The sequence below is a fragment of the Perca fluviatilis genome, chromosome 11, assembly GCF_010015445.1.
Source record: "Perca fluviatilis chromosome 11, GENO_Pfluv_1.0, whole genome shotgun sequence".
Lineage (NCBI taxonomy): Eukaryota > Metazoa > Chordata > Actinopteri > Perciformes > Percidae > Perca > Perca fluviatilis.
Genome location: NC_053122.1, coordinates 37511183 through 37532562, shown reverse-complemented (window position 1 = coordinate 37532562; position 21380 = coordinate 37511183).

Here is a 21380-nt window from a genome sequence, read left to right as displayed (position 1 = left end):
TCTGCTACGTGTGTTTGTGTGTGGTAAGATCTCGAGGACACACATGCACACACACACACACACACACACACACACACACACAATCTCAACCGGGTAGTCAGTCATCGTCCGAACTGCGACCTCTCCTTTTTCTTTCTCTCACTTTTTTCTCCGGGTGGTGTCAAGCAGGGTCCGGTTAGATGGATAAAACTAAACATTTCACCAAGTTAAAATCTATTAGCTCAAGCTTTACGCTTGATTTATTTGTAACATTAACCTCTAATTATGAAGTGAGCCCCCTCGCTTGATTGTGCATTATTTTTGATAAGCTATTGCTTGGAGATGTCTTGTCGTTATCTCTAGATGTATGATACAAACATAAAAAATATATTTACCGCATGCTGCTATACATGTCATCCATCGCCATCTAATCATTCTTTTTGTCTTCGCACTTGTGGTGGTTTTCATCTTTCTCTTTCTGCATATTGTATATGATGTATAGCGACATGACCCAGCACCCAAAACACTGTCAAAACACTCCAACGCACCCTCCATTCTTCGCATATAGATGGATAAAAAGGCGCAAAAGAAGGAAATAGGTACCTTGAAAAAACAAAAAAGCCCCGCCAAATCCTGGACAAAGCAGAGATGCCGATTCGCACGGGACTAATATTATCACAGGACCTCAGTTTTCAGCGAAATATGATAGGTCATTTGCGGGGGAATTATTACTTTACAAATTACAGACCTGACCGATTCGCACGGGATTAAGATCACAGACAACCTCCGCAATTATTACAAATGACTGGAGGTCACCAGGTAATACTTATCCCGTGCGAATAGGGCTTTACAGAGACTGAGAGTGTGGGTATATGTAATGAGATAAAATGGGCACAGGATAATTATTCCTAACTAAAATGCTAGTTAACATTAGTAATTAAACCTAAACAGCTCATGTAAGTCGAAACTGCCTGCGAGCTTCTCCTGTACTATACGGTAATTCCTAGCTAGCGCTAGCAGTTAGCCTGCAGTTTCGTGAACAGAGCTCATCCATGGCTTCATCTCTCATCCACGTTACAAGCTTTACAGCATACAGCCCTCGGATGGATCATAAGAGAGAACCAAGGCCATGTAATCACTATGTCTGTAGTAACGTTATGTAGGCATGATCTTAATACAGCCATGCTAGCTAACCCTGATGTTAGCAACTAGCTAGCTAGCCGATAGCCCCGCCAGTTTGGGAAACGCTAATGACGTTACATCCACGTAACAGGCTTTACAACATACATATATCCCTCGGATGTATCATAACTTCATAAGATAATACCATGGACGTATTGATAGAACACATGGTGAATTACGACCATTAGCTATATCCATTATTACAGCTAGCTACGTGAGCTCGGGAGAACAGTCATGTGAGCGGCCTTACGCAGTACCGTGGGTCTGCTCGCGTCCATTATACGCATTCATCATTTCAAATTTAATAATTCTGGATTCGCTTCTAGTGAATGTTAAAAATGTTAAAAACGTTTTAAACAATGACCCTTTCATTGTTCAAGCTGGTAAATTGATATACCCCGAAACAAATTATCCGCTGAAATATAGACGTTTCTTTCGCCATGTAATGTCTATGTGAAAAGTCTTTCTGGGCCATGGGGTGCAGTACCACCGTTATCCGCTAAGCCCATGTTGGCATATAGACACGGCGCTCTTCCTGGGGGCTTGGTTATAGGCAGCAAAATGGTGAGTCACTCCTTAACACTAGAGTTTGCTAGCATCCATGCTAATCGGTGCTAATAGCATTAAGCTAACGGGTTAGCTAAGGTGCTGTATTCATATGCTAATAGGGTAATTAGCCACAAAAGGCTAGCAGACTAGCTACTGCATATTGCCTGTGAAAAGGCTAATGATTCTATCTATTGGTTATGGAAAGTATTGTTGCTTTTCAACACTATTGCTAGCTGTGGGTATTTTGTTGAATGAATGTTAGTACAAATTGTGAGTTTAACTGTTTAACTGGAGTTTATGGTGAAGTAGCTAACTTAAAGAGGCTAATTTTTAGTGCATTCTTTCTACAGTTACCGGTGCAGGGAGGGATAAATAAGCATGCAAGTCTTAATGCCTCTAGATTACAACACTGTAGCTTAAGTTATGGGAAAATAATACAATTTGAGAGATTTTTACATGCAATTTATGCAATTATATTTAGGATAGTGTTAATGTTACTAAGGTTCCATACAACTTGAATTAGAAATGCATTGTTTGTAGAAAGGTTGCCTATTAATATAAATGTGCTTTTGGTACATGAAAGGGATTAATATACGTTTGATACCTAAGAGAAGAAATTCAAGAACGGTTGTACAAACTGAATAGAGGTTTAGATATTTCAATAGGGGTTAACTGAAATATGACCTCATTTTATTTTCATTGTAGCCTCAGCAATTGATTTTATTACTGAATAGTAATTGAGAGAAATTTTTTGGCCTTATCTACAGGTGGAGGAGATGAAAAGGCTACGCAGGGGAGGCCCAGTCCACAGAGGGATATTGAATCACATCGATTCTTCACATCCCAGAGACTTCCAGGGTTTAGAGATTCCCTGTTCAGTGGGCTGGGTGGCGAGCTACAGGATCAAGACTCTGAACGTAGACGGATTTCCCTTGATTCATTCTTCATGGTGGAAGGACAAACGGAAACCAAACTCTTATGGGCCCCAATGTTGAACATCTCTGAAATCTTGTCATCAAAGAACAATTGAGCTCATAGAATTGAAAAGGGTTTCTTTTGTGTGCACACTTTATTTTTTCAGTTAGTTTATCTGTATGTATGCCATATTTCTGTGTATATTAATAACACTTTACTTGAGGTCAAAGAATGTATTTGTTACACTGTCATAATGTGGTAATGACAGCAAGTCTTATCTATGATATCTTAATGACAAATAAAAATGTTACCACTTTACTTGAGGTCAAAGAATGTATTTGTTACACTGTCATATTGTTGTCCTGACAGCAAGTCTTATCTATGATATCTTAATGACAAATACAATTGGTACCATACTTGAGGTCAAAGAATGTATTTGTTACACTGTCATAATGTGGTAATGACAGCAAGTCTTATCTATGATATCTTAATGACAAATACAATTGTTACCACTTTACTTGAGGTCAAAGAATGTTTTCGTTACACTGTCATAATGTTGTCATGACAGCAAGTCTTATCTATGATATCTTAATGACAAATAAAAATGTTACCACTTTACTTGAGGTCAAAGAATGTTTCTCGTACACTGTCATAATGTTTTCCTGACAGCAAGTCTTATCCATGATATCTTAATGACAAATACAATTGGTACCAACTTTACTTGAGGTCAAAATATTTATTAGTTACACTGTCATAATGTTGTCATGACAGCAAGTCTTATCCATGATATCTTAATGACAAATACAATTGGTACCACTTTACTTGAGGTCAAAGAATGTATTTGTTACACTGTCATAATGTTGTCATGACAGCAAGTCTTATCTATGATATCTTAATGACAAATACAATTGGTACCATACTTGAGGTCAAAGAATGTATTTGTTACACTGTCATAATGTGATAATGACAGCAAGTCTTATCTATGATATCTTAATGACAAATAAAAATGTTACCACTTTACTTGAGGTCAAAGAATGTTTTCGTTACACTGTCATAATGTTGTCCTGACAGCAAGTCTTATCCATGATATCTTAATGACAAATACAATTGGTACCACTTTACTTGAGGTCAAAATATATAATACAAAAAGAGGTGAATTTCTGTTTATGTCAAGTTGTCATGACAAAGACATCCTCTGGTAATGTCATCCTGGTTAATGTCAAGTTGTCATTACAAACACATCCCAAAGTAATTTAATGTCTACTTGTCATGACCAAGACAACTTCTGGTAATGACACTTTGATTAATGTTAAAGTGTCATAATCAAGACAAATTTAATGTCAAGTTGTCATGACCAAGACAACTTCTGGTAATATCACTTTGATTAATGTCAAGTTCTCATAATCAAGACAAGCCAAACAATGTCAACTTGTCATGACAAAAACCGAATGACACTTAATGACAGAAGTCATAAACGTTTATGACTTGTTTATAAGGTTTATGACACATTCATGACAGTGTCATGTCATAGTTATGACAGTGTCATGTCATGGTTATGTCGGTACTGTCAAGTAAAAAGAGAAAATTACATATTTCTAATTTAGATTTCAATCCTGCTTAGAAACCATGCAGTGGACCTCAATTGAGCATTATGAAACACAACATTTTAATTGACCAAGTTATCGATTACGATGTAAATTAACAACCAAGGTTTTCTACTGTTATTGCCTTAAAGATTTACACACTGCTCTAATGAATTGAATTATCCACAGAGACTTTCTATCAGAATTTTATCAGTAGTTGTTGCTTGGCCGGTTCATTCATTCATTTTGGATGCTGGATTGTATCCATTCTCATTTCAGACTTGACAACCTACATTTTTCATCTTCAATTACACTGTGACCAATAATGAACTATTACTTTTACATAAGTTATTTTCTTTCTTTTTTTTTTAAATAGCTTTATCCCCTTTTTTTCCTCTGCCCTTCTTCTGTCTCTTTGTCTAATTTTGGATAGAGAGGGTTATGGAGGGCAAAGAGGGGCCCCCACTAGGTGTGATTAAACCAGATGGAATGGATGGCTGGGGAAAATGGGGGTTGAAGAGGGTGAGAGATGGAGGAAGGGATAGACAGACAGAGAGAAAGACGGGTGGATGAGGGTTATGGCACTGCATTATGCATCGCAGATCATCGGCCCGCGTGGCTTGTTTTATGGGTTGGTGTCAGGGGTGTCACTCCTGCTTCTCACTCTGTGGCAATGGGCCTGTTGCCATGGCAGCAGTAAAGCATGCTCATTAGCAAATATTACCCTTGGCCAATAGAAAGAGAGAGCCGGGTGCTGACTTTGATGGACAGCAGACATACAATAATAGGTTTACTATATGACAAACATATGAGACTCTGCAGCAACATGTGCATATGAAATGATCTGAATTCATTTTGGAAGATGCTCTGCTCATTTAGAGCCATCCACTTTACATTTATAAGGCCTCTTGTGCTAGAAGACTGTCAGGTCAGAATATATTATTCAGATTTTCATTTTGGAAGAAAGTTGCCTCAAAATTGTTTGTGTCTCATTGACATCCCCACCCTTTCTGTGGCACTGAGCCCCCAGCTCACTGGTTCCTCCTGAATATATTAAACTTTAAAATAAGTCACAAATACAAAGTTTCATTTAAAAACAATTTTTTTTACTTTAATAGCTGGGTACTGTAATTTTTAGAAAGTATGTCACATTCCAGGCATTACATGTGGTATGATTATCTGTTACATATAGTTTTGTTACTCTGAAAATGCTGGACTCAGTATACCATGCAGCACTAAGATTTGTAACTAATTCTAGTTTTCGTACTCATCACTGTAGCTTGTATGAGAGCGTTGGTTGGCCTTCCTTGCACAATCGCAGGTTGGAGCCTTGGTATATTTTCTTTTTAAGGCCATACTGTGTAAACTGCCTCCTTACTTATGTTCTCTCCTGACTCCTAAAGTCAACCCCCAGGAAATGTAATCTTCGATCATTTGGGCAAATCATGTATGACATTCCCCTCACGTGAACTGTCTTCAGTGAAAGTGCCTTTAAAGTTTTTGCACCCTCATCTTGGTATAAATTGCAGAATCATCTTAAATCAGACTACCTACCAACAATGACACAGTTTAAAATTAGGATAAAGGACTATTTGAGTACTAAATGCACATGTGCAGTTACTGACCGCTGCTGGTGATTATGTTGAGATCATGTTAAATAATAATATTTGCCAACTGTCTTTTTCTGTTTTCTGTTATTTGTTTTACTGTATATTTTAATATGGAACTATTATACTGCTGTCTTGGCCAGGACTCCTTTAAAAAAGAGATTAGAGATTATTTCCTGGTAAAATAAAGGTTAATAAAATAAAAAATACAGTTTTCAATTCGTCTGTGAGATGATATAAAGAGCCACTGTAAAACAGCTTGAGAAGCTTACTACAACTCAATATGTAGTGAGAATTCCCAGTAGCAGGATGCCCCATGTGGGATTAAGTCTACAGTGTGTTCATGGTAATAAGGAAACATAGTCACCCAGACTAATTCCCAAATGCGTATTAGTCTGGAACCGCTTCATTTTCCGCAACAAAACAACGGGGCTCGGAGCCAAACATACAAGTTGTGGAGGTGTTTGGTCTGTTTTGAAGCAGGAAAAAGAGCTGCCTGGTCACAAACTTTTCAAATTACAGCTTAACTAAAATAAGTTTATGAAAACATCTAAGGTGAGAATTATGCAATAGAGTAACATAATCTTGATTTATATTTGATCAGAGTTTGGTGAGCCTGGTGCGCTTGGATTGACTCAATATGCCAGTTAATGCACGGTAACTGCGCTCTGTAAGCATGATGCTGCTCTGTCAGTCATTGTCTTTAACCTCGCCCTGTAAGATGAACGGGTTGTGATTGGTCCACCCAGGGTGGCTGGAAATGTGGGATGGGGGTTCAAAATATCTGCCAGAGCAAATGAATCACAAAACTTCAGCTTGTGTGACTAACCAGAAGGTAAACAGATATTTATTTCAACCCTTGTGTTGTCTCTCCGTTGACCATGAAAAAAAAATAAAAATTTTTTTTCAACATTTTTGTCGCTTCTCTGACGTTTTAGTCACTTGTTCCCAAGTTTTTGTCAAATTTTTCCAAGTTTGCCGATTTTTTTCTGTGCTTTTTTCATGTTTGTTATTTTCCCACGTTTTTGAAGCTTTTTCCAAAATTTTTGTCACTTTTATCAACATTCTTTTATCAGTTTTTTTCTTCAAATGCTATAAAATTGAATAAAACACCCAAATTCATGAACGTATTGAACTGTATGGAACCATCCATGGTATTTTTTATTTATTTTTTGACAATTTGGTTGAAAGAAACCCAAATTTCTGATATAGAAACTTTTTGTAAACTTTCCTTTTGTCCACACAATATATTGCGTGAATCTCAGGTTAAAGTTATTGGACTCATAAATAATTATAAAGTATATATAGTATGCTATGATTCTGCATTGCACTTTTGTATTTTGTGTGTTGGCGGAGATTGACAGCAGCCTTTCATTGTTTGTGACCCAAACACATAATTTCTAGGAAGGAAGATAAATAAAAATACCAATTTTCGTAATGCTTTAAACAGATTTCAAATATCAAGGGGACATTGACGTCAACCAACACACACTGTGACCTTCAAAACTTTCTCTTGAAGCATGCAAAAACAGCCAAAATTGCAGCTTTCTTCTTCCTTTACAGACATGATTGACTGCTTTGCACGGCCCTCCACTCCTCTGCAGCAGTGCAGCATGGGACATGGCGGATAATCTTCAATAACAGGTGATCACGGCTGAGCAAACAGCATCAAAACATAACACCTGGGCGCCAGAACAGCCTTCCTTCAGTCTCACAATCACACTTCAGTATGTACGCTCAGGAAAAGAGCCTGTCCCTGGTTGTGTGATCCCTCTAATGAAAAAGGTGTATAATCGGAAGAGAGCTGGTGAGCTAATGAAAAGGGTGGCAAGGTGATATTTTCAGAGTGACGCTCTGAAGAGGATGACATTTACAGAGAAGAAGCCCTAAAGACGGTCTTTGAGAAAGGCCCGTGTATAGGAGCAGCACAGGACGACGCGGGATGTGAAGCTGATTTCAACATGACTCAGGCTCGCTGACATAGCCTCATTTTTGTCTCCAGGTAGGTAGTATTATTTTATGGGGGTAGTGTTGCACAGATGAATGGTCTTCATATTTGCTGTTAAATGTGAAAGATTCTTTCAAAATGTCATACATTCAATTTAAGACAAACTGGCATTCATTGCACAGTAAACAAGTCACCAATTAGTACATTGTTGTAGATTATTTTTTCAAGAAAAGAGTTCTGTTCAGCTGAAGAATTTAGAAACACCCAAGGTATCATCTAGTTTAATGCGTGACATTGTTTAATCATTACAGGTAAGCAGAGGAGATGACTTTCTCTAATGGTAGCCAGAGCATCAAATCTAACTGACTACACCCTAAAAAATGCTGGGTTATTTTAATCTACCCAACCGCTGGGTTATGAAATGTTTTACCCATTATGGGTTATTTATATGGAAGTTGGGTTATTTTGTGCAACTCATGCGTTGAGTCAAAATCCATCAACCCAACATACATTGGTTGACCCAGCACTTGGGTTGTTTGTGCTTCGAACGTCATCAGATCATCACCAGAGTCCACACACCGAACGCTTGTCACAGCAGAGAACCAGTCTGGTCATCAAACGAGGCAAATAAATAATAAAAAGGTTTGTGTACACTAGCTACATGTCTAATTCACATTGTCTGTGTTAGTGCTACCTATTAAAGTACTATCTTTTATATTGTGAGGCTAGTTGGTTAGTTTGGCTAACAACGAGCTAGCTAACGCTAGCCATTTAGCCGTTATCATGGAAGCATGGATAGCCTACAGCTTATCCGTTTGGTCTGAATTATATTAATGAATTAATGAAACAAGTTCATAATGCCCTATGGGCATATGGTCATGTTTATTGAGTTCACCAGGCTAATTTGCCAGCTAGTTTCAAGTTAGCCAGGTGATTCGCCAGATAACAGATAGTTTACTAGCCAACAGGCTGTCCGTTAGTTGCTTTGCTAGCTATATTATTTTAACTCGCTATAAAATGAATGAGCTTGTTTTTCCTGAAGCTTTTAATGTGAAATGTGAAGGCATAACACAGTGTTTGACTGATTAAAGTATGTAAAAACAGTGATATAACCTGATATGTCTGACTAAATGCATATATGTGCATTTATTTAAGTAATGTGGTGACCCACAATAGATATCTAACAAATGCTTATTTAAATGGCGGGCCAAGGGCCATTTGAGTTAACGTTAAGAAATATATAATAAAAAGTTTGGGAACCTCTTGCTGTAGACTGTTGTACTGACAGTCGTAGTTCTGAAGGCTATAACCGTGAGCAGCCACAAATATTCAATATGAATTGCATTCATATAAAACAATTTACATGCATGCAATTTGTCATATGAATTGTATAGTAGAGAGGAGGATTGTGATGCTAAATAAAATGGCTGTTATTCACATTGGATTACATTCTTCTGTTAGTCTACTGTTTTTACATGGTGATATCCTAATAGTTAATACAATACACTACCTTTGCTTGCTCTTTTTGTGTTTGTTTCAGATCAATAGATAGCTTTGTCATTAACACTTTGACAGAGTGCCAGACCTTTGTCGAAAGATTTAAAGGTAAGAAATATTTGTTTTCCCATCCACAGCATAACAAGTCTGCATTGCTACTAAACCCTTTTCAGACATGAATTCTATGAAATATAATTTCTTTTTTTCAGTAGCTTCCATGTAATGTGTGTCAAAGTGACTCCAATAGATGAATACACAGCCATTGGATTCCTGGAGGAAAGGCTGGCGGAACGTCAGGAAGCCGCTGAGATCAACCAGCAGGTCGCAGAGCACAGCACAGACACCACCACAAACGCCAGATGATGGCTTTGCATGGGGCTCTCATACCAGGTAATTATTAAATCCGAAAAATTATTTGATGAAGCAAAACATCCATATTTCAGTGAATGACAACTTCCTTTTGTTCTTTTACAGAATGTACCATATCAGACTAACGAGTCACAGCTAAAGAATGGCTGAGAAATAATTCTCAGCCCCTCAGGCCAGATAGAGACCTACATGCGAACACCCACAGTTCACAGGGCCAAGTGGATTAGGACAACAATTGACCATCGAAGATTTCAATCCTGCTTAGAAACCATGCAGTGGACCTCAATTGAGCATTATGAAACACAACATTTTAATTGACCAAGTTATCGATTACGATGTAAATTAACAACCAAGGTTTTCTACTGTTATTGCCTTAAAGATTTACACACTGCTCTAATGAATTGAATTATCCACAGAGACTTTCTATCAGAATTTTATCAGTAGTTGTTGCTTGGCCGGTTCATTCATTCATTTTGGATGCTGGATTGTATCCATTCTCATTTCAGACTTGACAACCTACATTTTTCATCTTCAATTACACTGTGACCAATAATGAACTATTACTTTTACATAAGTTATTTTCTTTCTTTTTTTTAAATAGCTTTATCCCCTTTTTTCCTCTGCCCTTCTTCTGTCTCTTTGTCTAATTTTGGATAGAGAGGGTTATGGAGGGGCAAAGAGCCCCCCCATAAGTTGTGATTAAACCAGATGGAATGGATGGCTGGGAAAATGGGGGTTGAAGAGGGTGAGAGATGGAGGAAGGGATAGACAGACAGAGAGAAAGACGGTTGGATGAGGGTTATGGCACTGCATTATGCATCGCAGATCATCAGCCCGCGTGGCTTGTTTTATGGGTTGGTGTCAGGGGTGTCACTCCTGCTTCTCACTCTGTGGCAATGGGCCTGTTGCCATGGCAGCAGTAAAGCATGCTCATTAGCAAATATTACCCTTTGGCCAATAGAAAGAGAGCGGTGCTGACTTTGATGGACAGCAGACAATAAATAGCAATAATGTTTACTATATGACAAACATATGAGACTCTGCAGCAACATGTGCATATGAAATGATCTGAATTCATTTTGGAAGATGCTCTGCTCATTTAGAGCCATCCACTTTACATTTATAAGGCCTCTTGTGCTAGAAGACTGTCAGGTCAGAATATATTATTCAGATTTTCATTTTGGAAGAAAGTTGCCTCAAAATTGTTTGTGTCTCATTGACATCCCCACCCTTTCTGTGGCACTGAGCCCCCAGCTCACTGGTTCCTCCTGAATATATTAAACTTTAAAATAAGTCACAAATACAAAGTTTCATTTAAAAACAATTTTTTTTACTTTAATAGCTGGGTACTGTAATTTTTAGAAAGTATGTCACATTCCAGGCATTACATGTGGTATGATTATCTGTTACATATAATTAAACCATTTTGTATCTTGTGTTTTGTTACTCTGAAAATGCTGGACTCAGTATACCATGCAGCACTAAGATTTGTAACTAATTCTAGTTTTCGTACTCATCACTGTAGCTTGTATGAGAGCGTTGGTTGGCCTTCCTTGCACAATCGCAGGTTGGAGCCTTGGTATATTTTCTTTTTAAGGCCATACTGTGTAAACTGCCTCCTTACTTATGTTCTCTCCTGACTCCTAAAGTCAACCCCCAGGAAATGTAATCTTCGATCATTTGGGCAAATCATGTATGACATTCCCCTCACGTGAACTGTCTTCAGTGAAAGTGCCTTTAAAGTTTTTGCACCCTCATCTTGGTATAAATTGCAGAATCATCTTAAATCAGACTACCTACCAACAATGACACAGTTTAAAATTAGGATAAAGGACTATTTGAGTACTAAATGCACATGTGCAGTTACTGACCGCTGCTGGTGATTATGTTGAGATCATGTTAAATAATAATATTTGCCAACTGTCTTTTTCTGTTTTCTGTTATTTGTTTTACTGTATATTTTAATATGGAACTATTATACTGCTGTCTTGGCCAGGACTCCCTTGAAAAAAGAGATTAGAGATTATTTCCTGGTAAAATAAAGGTTAATAAAAATAAAAAAATACAGTTTTCACTCCGTCTGTGAGATGATATAAAGAGCCACTGTAAACAGCTTGAGAAGCTTACTACAACTCAATTCGTAGTGAGAATTCCCAGTAGCAGGATGCCCTATGTGGGATTAAGTCTACAGTGTGTTCATGGTAATAAAGGAACATGTCACCCAGACTAATTCCCAAATGCGTATTAGTCTGGAACCGTTTCATTTTCGCAACAAAACAACGTGGCTCGGAGCGAAACATACAAGTTGTGGAGGTGTTTGGTCTGTTTTGAAGCAGGAAAAAATGGCTGCCTGGTCACAAACTTTTTCAAATTACAGCTTAACTAAAATAAGTTTATGAAAACATCTAAGGTGAGAATTATGCAATAGAGTAACATAATCTTGATTTATATTTGATCAGAGTTTGGTGAGCCTGGTGCGTTGGGCTGGACTCAATATGCCAGTTACGTACGGTAACTGCGCTCTGTAAGCATGATGCTGCTCTGTCAGTCATTGTCTTAACCCGCCCCCTGTAAGATGAACGGCTGTGATTGGTCCACCCAGGGTGGCTGGAAATGTGTGGGATGGGGGGGGTTCAAAATATCTGCCAGAGCAAATGAATCACAAAACTTCAGCTTGTGTGACTAACCAGAAGGTAAACAGATATTTATTTCAACCCTTGTGTTGTCTCTCCGTTGACCATGAAAAAATAAATTTAATTTTTTTCAACATTTTTGTCGCTTTTCCTGACGTTTTAGTCACTTGTTCCCAAGTTTTTTGTCAAATTTTTCCAAGTTTGCCGATTTTTTTTCTGTGCTTTTTTCATGTTTGTTATTTTCCCACGTTTTTGAAGCTTTTTCCAAAATTTTTGTCACTTTTATCAACATTCTTTTATCAGTTTTTTTCTTCAAATGCTATAAAATTGAATAAAACACCCAAATTCATGAACGTATTGAACTGTATGGAACCATCCATGGTATTTTTTATTTATTTTTTGACAATTTGGTTGAAAGAAACCCAAATTTCTGATATAGAAACTTTTTGTAAACTTTCCTTTTGTCCACACAATATATTGCGTGAATCTCAGGTTAAAGTTATTGGACTCATAAATAATTATAAAGTATATATAGTATGCTATGATTCTGCATTGCACTTTTGTATTTTGTGTGTTGGCGGAGATTGACAGCAGCCTTTCATTGTTTGTGACCCAAACACATAATTTCTAGGAAGGAAGATAAATAAAAATACCAATTTTCGTAATGCTTTAAACAGATTTCAAATATCAAGGGGACATTGACGTCAACCAACACACACCGGCCTTCAAAACTTTCTCTTGAAGCATGCAAAAACAGCCAAAATTGCAGCTTTCTTCTTCCTTTACAGACATGATTGACTGCTTTGCACGGCCCTCCACTCCTCTGCAGCAGTGCAGCATGGGACATGGCGGATAATCTTCAATAACAGGTGATCACGGCTGAGCAAACAGCATCAAAACATAACACCTGGGCGCCAGAACAGCCTTCCCTTCAGTCTCACAATCACACTTCAGTATGTACGGCTCAGGAAAAGAGCCTGTCCCTGGTTGTGTGATCCCTCTAATGGAAAAAGGTGTATAATCGAGAAGAGAGCTGGTGAGCTAATGAAAAGGGTGGCAAGGTGATATTTTCAGAGTGACGTCTGAAGTAGGATGACATTTACAGAGAAGAAGCCCTAAAGACGGTCTTTGAGAAAGGCCCGTGTATAGGAGCAGCACAGGACGACGTGGATGTGAAGCTGATTTCAACATGACTCAGGCTCGCTGACATAGCGCTCATTTTTGTCTCCAGGTAGGTAGTATCATTTGGCGGGGTAGTGTTGCACAGATGAATGGTCTTCATATTTGCTGTTAAATGTGAAAGATTCTTTTCAAAATGTCATACATTCAATTTAAGACAAAACTGGCATTCATTGCACAGTAAACAAGTCACCAATTAGTACATTGTTGTAGATTATTTTTTCAAGAAAAGAGTTCTGTTCAGCTGAAGAATTTAGAAATACCCAAGGTATCATCTAGTTTAATGCGTGACATTGTTTAATCATTACAGGTAAGCAGAGGAGATGACTTTCTCTAATGGTAGCCAGAGCATCAAATCTAACTGACTACACCCTAAAAAATGCTGGGTTATTTTAATCTACCCAACCGCTGGGTTATGAAATGTTTTACCCATTATGGGTTATTTATATGGAAGTTGGGTTATTTTGTGCAACTCATGCGTTGAGTCAAAATCCATCAACCCAACATACATTGGTTGACCCAGCACTTGGGTTGTTTGTGCTTCGAACGTCATCAGATCATCACCAGAGTCCACACACCGAACGCTTGTCACAGCAGAGAACCAGTCTGGTCATCAAACGAGGCAAATAAATAATAAAAGGTTTGTGTACACTAGCTACATGTCTAATTCACATTGTCTGTGTTGCGTTACCTATTAAAGTACTATCTTTTATATTGTGAGGCTAGTTGGTTAGTTTGGCTAACAACGTAGCTAGCTAACGTTAGCCATTTAGCCGTTATCATGGAAGCATGGATAGCCTACAGCTTATCCGTTTGGTCTGAATTATATTAATGAATTAATGAAACAAGTTCATAATGCCCATGGGCATATGGTCATGTTTATTGAGTTCACCAGGCTAATTTGCCAGCTAGTTTCAAGCTAGCCAGGTGATTCGCCAGATAACAGATAGTTTACTAGCCAACAGGCTGTCCGTTAGTTGCTTTGCTAGCTATATTATTTTAACTGGCTATAAATGAACGAGCTTGTTTTTCCTGAAGCTTTTAATGTGAAATGTGAAGGCATAACACAGTGTTTGACTGATTAAAGTATGTAAAAACAGTGATATAACCTGATATGTCTGACTAAATGCATGTATGTGCATTTATTTAAGTAATGTGGTGACCCACAATAGATACGAACAAATGCTTATTTAAAATGGCGGGGCCAAGGGCCATTTGAGTTAACGGTTAAGAAATATATAATAAAAAGTTTGGGAACCTCTGCTGTAGACTGTTGTACTGACAGTCGTGCCCTGAAGGCTATGCTGTGAGCAGCCACAAATATTCAAATATGAATTGCATTCATATAAAAACAATTTACATGCATGCAATTTGTCATATGAATTGTATAGGTAGAGAGGGAGGATTGTGATGCTAAATAAAATGGCTGTTATCTTCACATTGGATTACATTCTTCTGTTAGTCTGCATTGCTTTTACATGGTGATATCCGAATAGTTAATACAATAGCAATTGTATCTTTGCTTAAGCTCTTTTTGTGTTTGTTTCAGATCAATAGATAGCTTTGTCATTAACACTTTGACAGAGTGCCAGACCTTGTCGAAAGATTTAAAGGTAAGAAATATTTGTTTTCCCATCCACAGCATATCAAGTCTGCATTGCTACTAAAACCCTTTTCAGACATGAATTCTTATGAAATATAATTTCCTCTTTTTTTTCAGTAGCTTCCATGTAATGTGTCAAAGTGACTCCAATAGATGAATACAGCCAGCCATTGGATTCCTGGAGGAAAGGCTGCGGAACGTCAGGAAGCGGCTGAGATCAACCAGCAGGTCGCAGAGCACAGCACAGACACCACCACAAACGCCAGATGATGGCGCTCTTGCAAGGGCTCTCATACCAGGTAATTATTAAACTGAAAAATTATTTGATGAAGCAAAACATCCATATTTCAGTGAATGACAACTTCCTTGTTCTTTTTTACAGAATGTACCATATCAGACGAACGTGAGTCACAGCTTAAAGAATGGTTGAGAAATAATTCTCAGCCCCTCAGCCAGATAGAGACCTACATGCGGAACACGACAGTCTACAGGGCCAAGTGGATTAGGGACAACAATTGGACCATCGATCAGATCCTCGAAGAGTTCCCTCACCTAATGACCAAAGGCATGGTAGGTATAGGGAAATATGATCTTACATATGAGGATGCATTGTTTATAATGTTTTATTAGTGTGCCACATTGAATTGGTAAAGGTTATTCAAAGTAGAATACTTACTTGCAAGTAGAGCTAATGGCTCTTAATAGCAGCTTTTTAATAGGAATTTGAATTTGTTCACTATAGACCTGTTGACTGTTGGCCTGTTGAATGTTCAGCCAGTTCATTCGTAATTGTTGTTTTGCTCTGAATGTTTTCCTACCTGAGTGATATGAACTGCACCAGTTCCACTATATTGTTGATATAATACATTTTTTTCAAAGATTCCATTATGTTTTGTTTTTGTATTGTTTAAGTGTTTATTGCATATATGCATAAATCTAGCATGTATTCTGTTCTAGGTTTGTAGTTTAACAGTTTTATTGCAATTTATTTTCTTAAATTGTACTGTAATGTGTTAGAATTAATCTGGGATATGGGTTAATTTTGCCAAGCATTCGGTACACTATATAACAAATATGTAGTTGAATCAACCCAGAATTGTAATTAATTTGACCCAGCATTTGGGTACACTATATAACAAATATGTAGTTGAATCAACCCAGAATTGTAATTAATTTGACCCAGCATTTGGGTACACTATATAACAAATATGTAGTTGAATCAACCCAGAATTGTAATTAATTTGACCCAGCATTTGGGCACACTATATAACAAATATGTAGTTGAATCAACCCAGAATTGTAATTAATTTGACCCAGCATTTGGGTAGAATATTTAACTCATCTGTTGGGTTAAAAATGACCAACCCATCTTGCTGGGTCAAATTAACTACTTTTGGTCCGGTGCAATAGTGATCCAGCGGTTGGGTTATAAAACAACCCAAGTTGGGTTATTTTTAACCCATCATTTTTAAGTGTGTACCAGCGGTGGATGAAGTATTCAGATCCTTTACTTACAGTAAGTATAAGTACTAATACCATAACGTGAAAAATATTCTGTTACAAGAAAAAGGCCCTCACTGAAAATGTTACATAAGTAGAAGTATGTAAGTATCATCAGGAAAATGTACTTGAAGTAATAAAAATCCTCACATTTAGAAACTGGAAATCACAGTTCTGTTAATCAAGTGTAATGGTCTAGTCATTTCAGCTGGACTTGTAGGCCGTTATATTGTTGGCTAGTTTAATTGAAGATGAATGTAGTGGAGTAAAAAGTACAATATTTCTCTCTGAAATGTAGAAGCAGAAAGTGGCATGAAAAGAAAAGACTCAAGTAAAGTACAAGTACCTCAACATTTGGACTTAAGTACAGTACTGGAGTAAATGTACTTAGTTACATTCCAACACTTCTGACCAAGTGAATCCAGGTGAGGCTGCAACCACCAAATTATTTCCTTTGTTAAATCTACTTCAATCATAAAAGAACGAGATGAATATGGAAGATAATTTGGAGGTTTATGATGCTCACCCAATGCATGATAACAAATGATCTTCAAAGCATCTGTTCTAGGTAACTAATGCCTACCAGACACTAGAAGACTCTGAACAGACTTTGAAAAGACTAAAGTCTGACACCATCTTACATCTGAAGACAACCATCTTACATCTAACGTTAAAGACTCATAAGACTCATCTTGCAGAGTCACACATTGCAACACTACAACTAGATTCGTTTTGAAAGATTTAACCAAACTAGCTAGCTACCGCTAGCATTAGCTGGTAACTTGAGGGAAAGTTTGCAGATTTTCTGTTCTGCAGATAGAGATGAATGTCTCCTGGAGGTCTGTGTTTATCTTCCGGTAAAACTCTCGTTGGATGACACGCTTCAGAAGGGTTGAAAATCAGCAACTTTCAACATTTAGCGTTTAGCTTAAACGCACAATATGTAATTGTCTGCCGCTAGGGGTCTCTCAATCAAAACAATGGATGTAAACACGGACTTTTGATGACGTTGTGTAGTGGCATTATGGGAGCTGTAGCTAACGTTAGCTAACTAGTGGGCCAGTTTGTGAGCAAGCAAGCTAACATTAGCCAGCAGCTAACAATATCACAATATATTTCACCTCAGTGTCACTTTTTGGACGTTTTCAGCACCGGGGGGAAAAGCGTTTGTTGTAATGTTACTCAACACCTCTGAGAGACTTAGCTACTTAGCGGCTGGGGCTGGCCGCCAAGTACCTCTGGTGTCAAGCCGCAGCCCCGGATATACCGGCCGAGGATACGCTGAGAGACTTTACCTTGATCAAAACAAAAAATAAAAATAATAAAATAATTTAAAAAATAAAAATAACTTCATGAACGTGTTGAACGATGATGTAACCTTATAGTGTTAATGTTCCCCACCGAGCATTAGCATGAGCTAACGCTAACGTTACTTATCAACATAGCACATTACGTTAAGCTGGATCAATCGATATTGAAATGTATCAATAAATAAGATCTCTGCTGTATTACTGTGTTGTAAGTGGCATGTAATCAATGACAAAATGATGCTGTATGGCAGAAAGCAAGCTGTATAACAGTTACTGAGTGTTATTCTTTCTGTGAGATTGTATGATTTACGATTACTCTCGAACGTATCATCTAAGTGCCGTGTTTTGACGGGAGTTAGAGGAACCAGAGGGGTCAAAGATTATGACGCCACTGACAGGCGACTAAATGAAACGGACAGTGTCATTAAAATAAAATAACAGATTTCTCTGGGTTTGTTGGAAACGTTTAGGATAGTGTAAGTACACAACTCAACAAAATATATAACATAGGTATAGTCATTTTTAGACATTTTAATCCAGAAATGTTACATATTGTACCTTTTAAGAGGGATAGCAACCATAAACAACACTGGCTCTAGCTGTTTGCTGCTTCCTGTTTGGTGCTGGAGGGCGCATTAGTCTGCGACAGTGGAATTGCTTGAAAAGTCGTTTGGTGTAAGGTCGGCATTGTGTGATAAAACCAGCATACTTGGGCTTGTGGGTTTTACCATGACAGCAATGAACGTCTGGACAAGTTGTGCTTTGATCATCACAGTAATATTTGGCAGAGAAGGCTTCACTTTTTTGAAGTAACTTTCAAAGAATCCAAGCAGCAATGGGATTCTACTGCACAGAACTGGCCACACATCTTTCTTAATTAAAGGGAGCTAAGGCATAGAATGAGCTGCCCATTGAGCTAAAAGCAGTACAAAATCATAAGCGTTTTAAAATTAAACTGAAATTTTTAATTGATAATCAGACATGTAGTCACATGTGGGTATGAGGGGTGGGGTATGTGCTTTAAGTATTTTAATTTGGAAATGTTTCATATGTGTTTTTCAGGACTGTTTAAAAGCCCTTAGGGACGGGCATTGGAAATTAGCAATAGCTAATGTGTTGCACAAATGTCAATGTTTTAGCATCTCTCCCTATTCAAATAAACATGAGGGGAAAAAAGACCCCACACACACACACACACACACACACACACACACACACACCTTAAAATTCATACATGGACATTGAATCTTAAATCAAATTTACCAAAAGTTAATCACACAAAGAGGAGGTTGGGGTGGAGTACAGAGTGACGGCAGTAACAGTGACAGGTGACATCTTATGCTTGGCCGTATTTTACACCTACATGAATATAATTGGACGTTGCAAATCAGCTGGCAGCCTGAATAAGCCAGTGATTATGAAGCATGATTGAAACAGCTGATGCCAATCAGCTTATGCAAGCATAACGTAATGCTACAGCATGCTCCATTTGTGGGCATTCTTGAATCATCCAAAGTAGATTTTTCTAAAGTGCCTTAACGTTGTTGAACTGCTTCTGAACTGTAGACAAAACATTCATGTCATGCGGCCACTCACTGTCACATGAATCTATTACACCAAAAAAGCCTAGAAAACTTAGTCTAGAGGCTGTTTGTAACTGCAACATAGGAGCATGATGTACAATAATTACTGATGCTTGATTAATTATGTAATCTACTCACATCGAGCTCAGCCGCTGGAAAACACACTGATTTACTTTTTATTTTGTTGAATTGCTGATTTTAATGGAACATTCATAGTTTTCACTTTGTAAATGATAGTGTGGTCTAGATCTACTCTCTGTAAAGTGTCCTGAGATAACTCACTAAGATCACTGTTGTGATTTGACACAATTAATGTAATTGAATTAAATGTATTCATTTGTATAAACATGAGGCTACCATAGAATAGTACACTCTGTTAACAGAGACTGGAACTATGACTTTATAAGTGATTGGTATAGAGCCAAACATACAACCACACCTTTCACATTTCCAAAGTGAATGCTATCAACGCCAAACTTAAGATTCTTGTTTGTCATACCACTCTAAGGTTTTGAACCCAATTTGGCAAAGACTGGCCATCAGGGTGCGCTACAAATATGAAAAGTTCATATCTCTTTCGCTCATTTGATTGTTACAAAATTTGGAGGGTACGATCTAGAGCCACTTCTGAGGCAGATAGTGTGGTCTAGACCTACTCTACCTGTAAAGTGTCCTGAGATAACTCATGTTGTGATTTGACACTATGAATAAAATGTAATTGAATTAAATATATTCATGTGCATATACATGAGGCTACCATGGAATCGTACTTTAGTGTACGATTCCATTCCATTTAATAGAGACTGAAACTATGACCTTATAAGTGATTTGTTGGGAGACAAACCATACAAACACACCTTTCACATATAAAGGTCATGCGCTTTTATTGTCTCCCTTGAGAGTGTCCTTTACTCCGAAACCTTTATCCAGCACATCGTTTCCTGTCAGAAGTTTGACATTTCTTTTACATCAAAACCAAATATATCCATAGTGATCTAACTTTTTAAAGTCATAACCAACGTATAAGGTCACGCGAAGAGCACCACATAAAACTTTGTGAATGGTGAAAGGCATTAAAAGTCCAGCCACCACCGGTCTAGTGCGACATTTTTGCTCAAACGCATCATCAAATGAAACTAAATTGCATGAAATCTTTGCAGACGAGCACGAGCCATTTTCTCACGGAGGACAGGTCCGCGGGGAGGGAATCAGGTCATTTGAGAGACGCAGATCAAGGAAGGGAACATTTCCCTGCCACATGGGGTACTTAATCAGGACAGCTTTTTGAGGCTGTGATCCATCTCTAGAGGAAGGGGGATAGCAGGGTTTGAATCTTTGATGTTCCTGCCAATGGACTACAGCTGTGTATTTTCCTGGGTAGAAAAATGAACCAATAAGCATGTAATGATACTGGCCTGAGCGGGATATGCGACAGATGTTTTCATATTTTTTTATTTGCTTTAGTGGGATGACTCCGGGTGCAGACCATGGACATTAGCTGGTAAAACGTGGAGTAGAATTTCTCATAAGGTAAAAGGTCATAATCACCTTATCTTGAGCAGACAAATTGAGAATTAGCATTTAAGTATCATATAAACATGTAATAAATGGTTCATTATACACCATAATGTAGTTGTAAGCAGATATGTGTTTTTATTGTTTGTTAACTACAACTCCTGCGGGCACCCATGAGTGGAGGCTGGTGTGTGAACAGTTTATGAATGATAGCGACTTTTGGGACTATTTTCAGCTGTGAGAATCCCCAGTCAGGATGCCCTATGTGGGATTAAGTCTACAGTGTGTGTTCATGGTAATAAAGCAGCATGTCACCCAGACTAATTCCCAAATGCGTATTAGTCTGTAACCGTTTCATTTTCGATTTCCAAGCGGCATTATCAAAGGGCACGGAGCAAAATTTACTTTGAATATCTCGTCCAAAAATC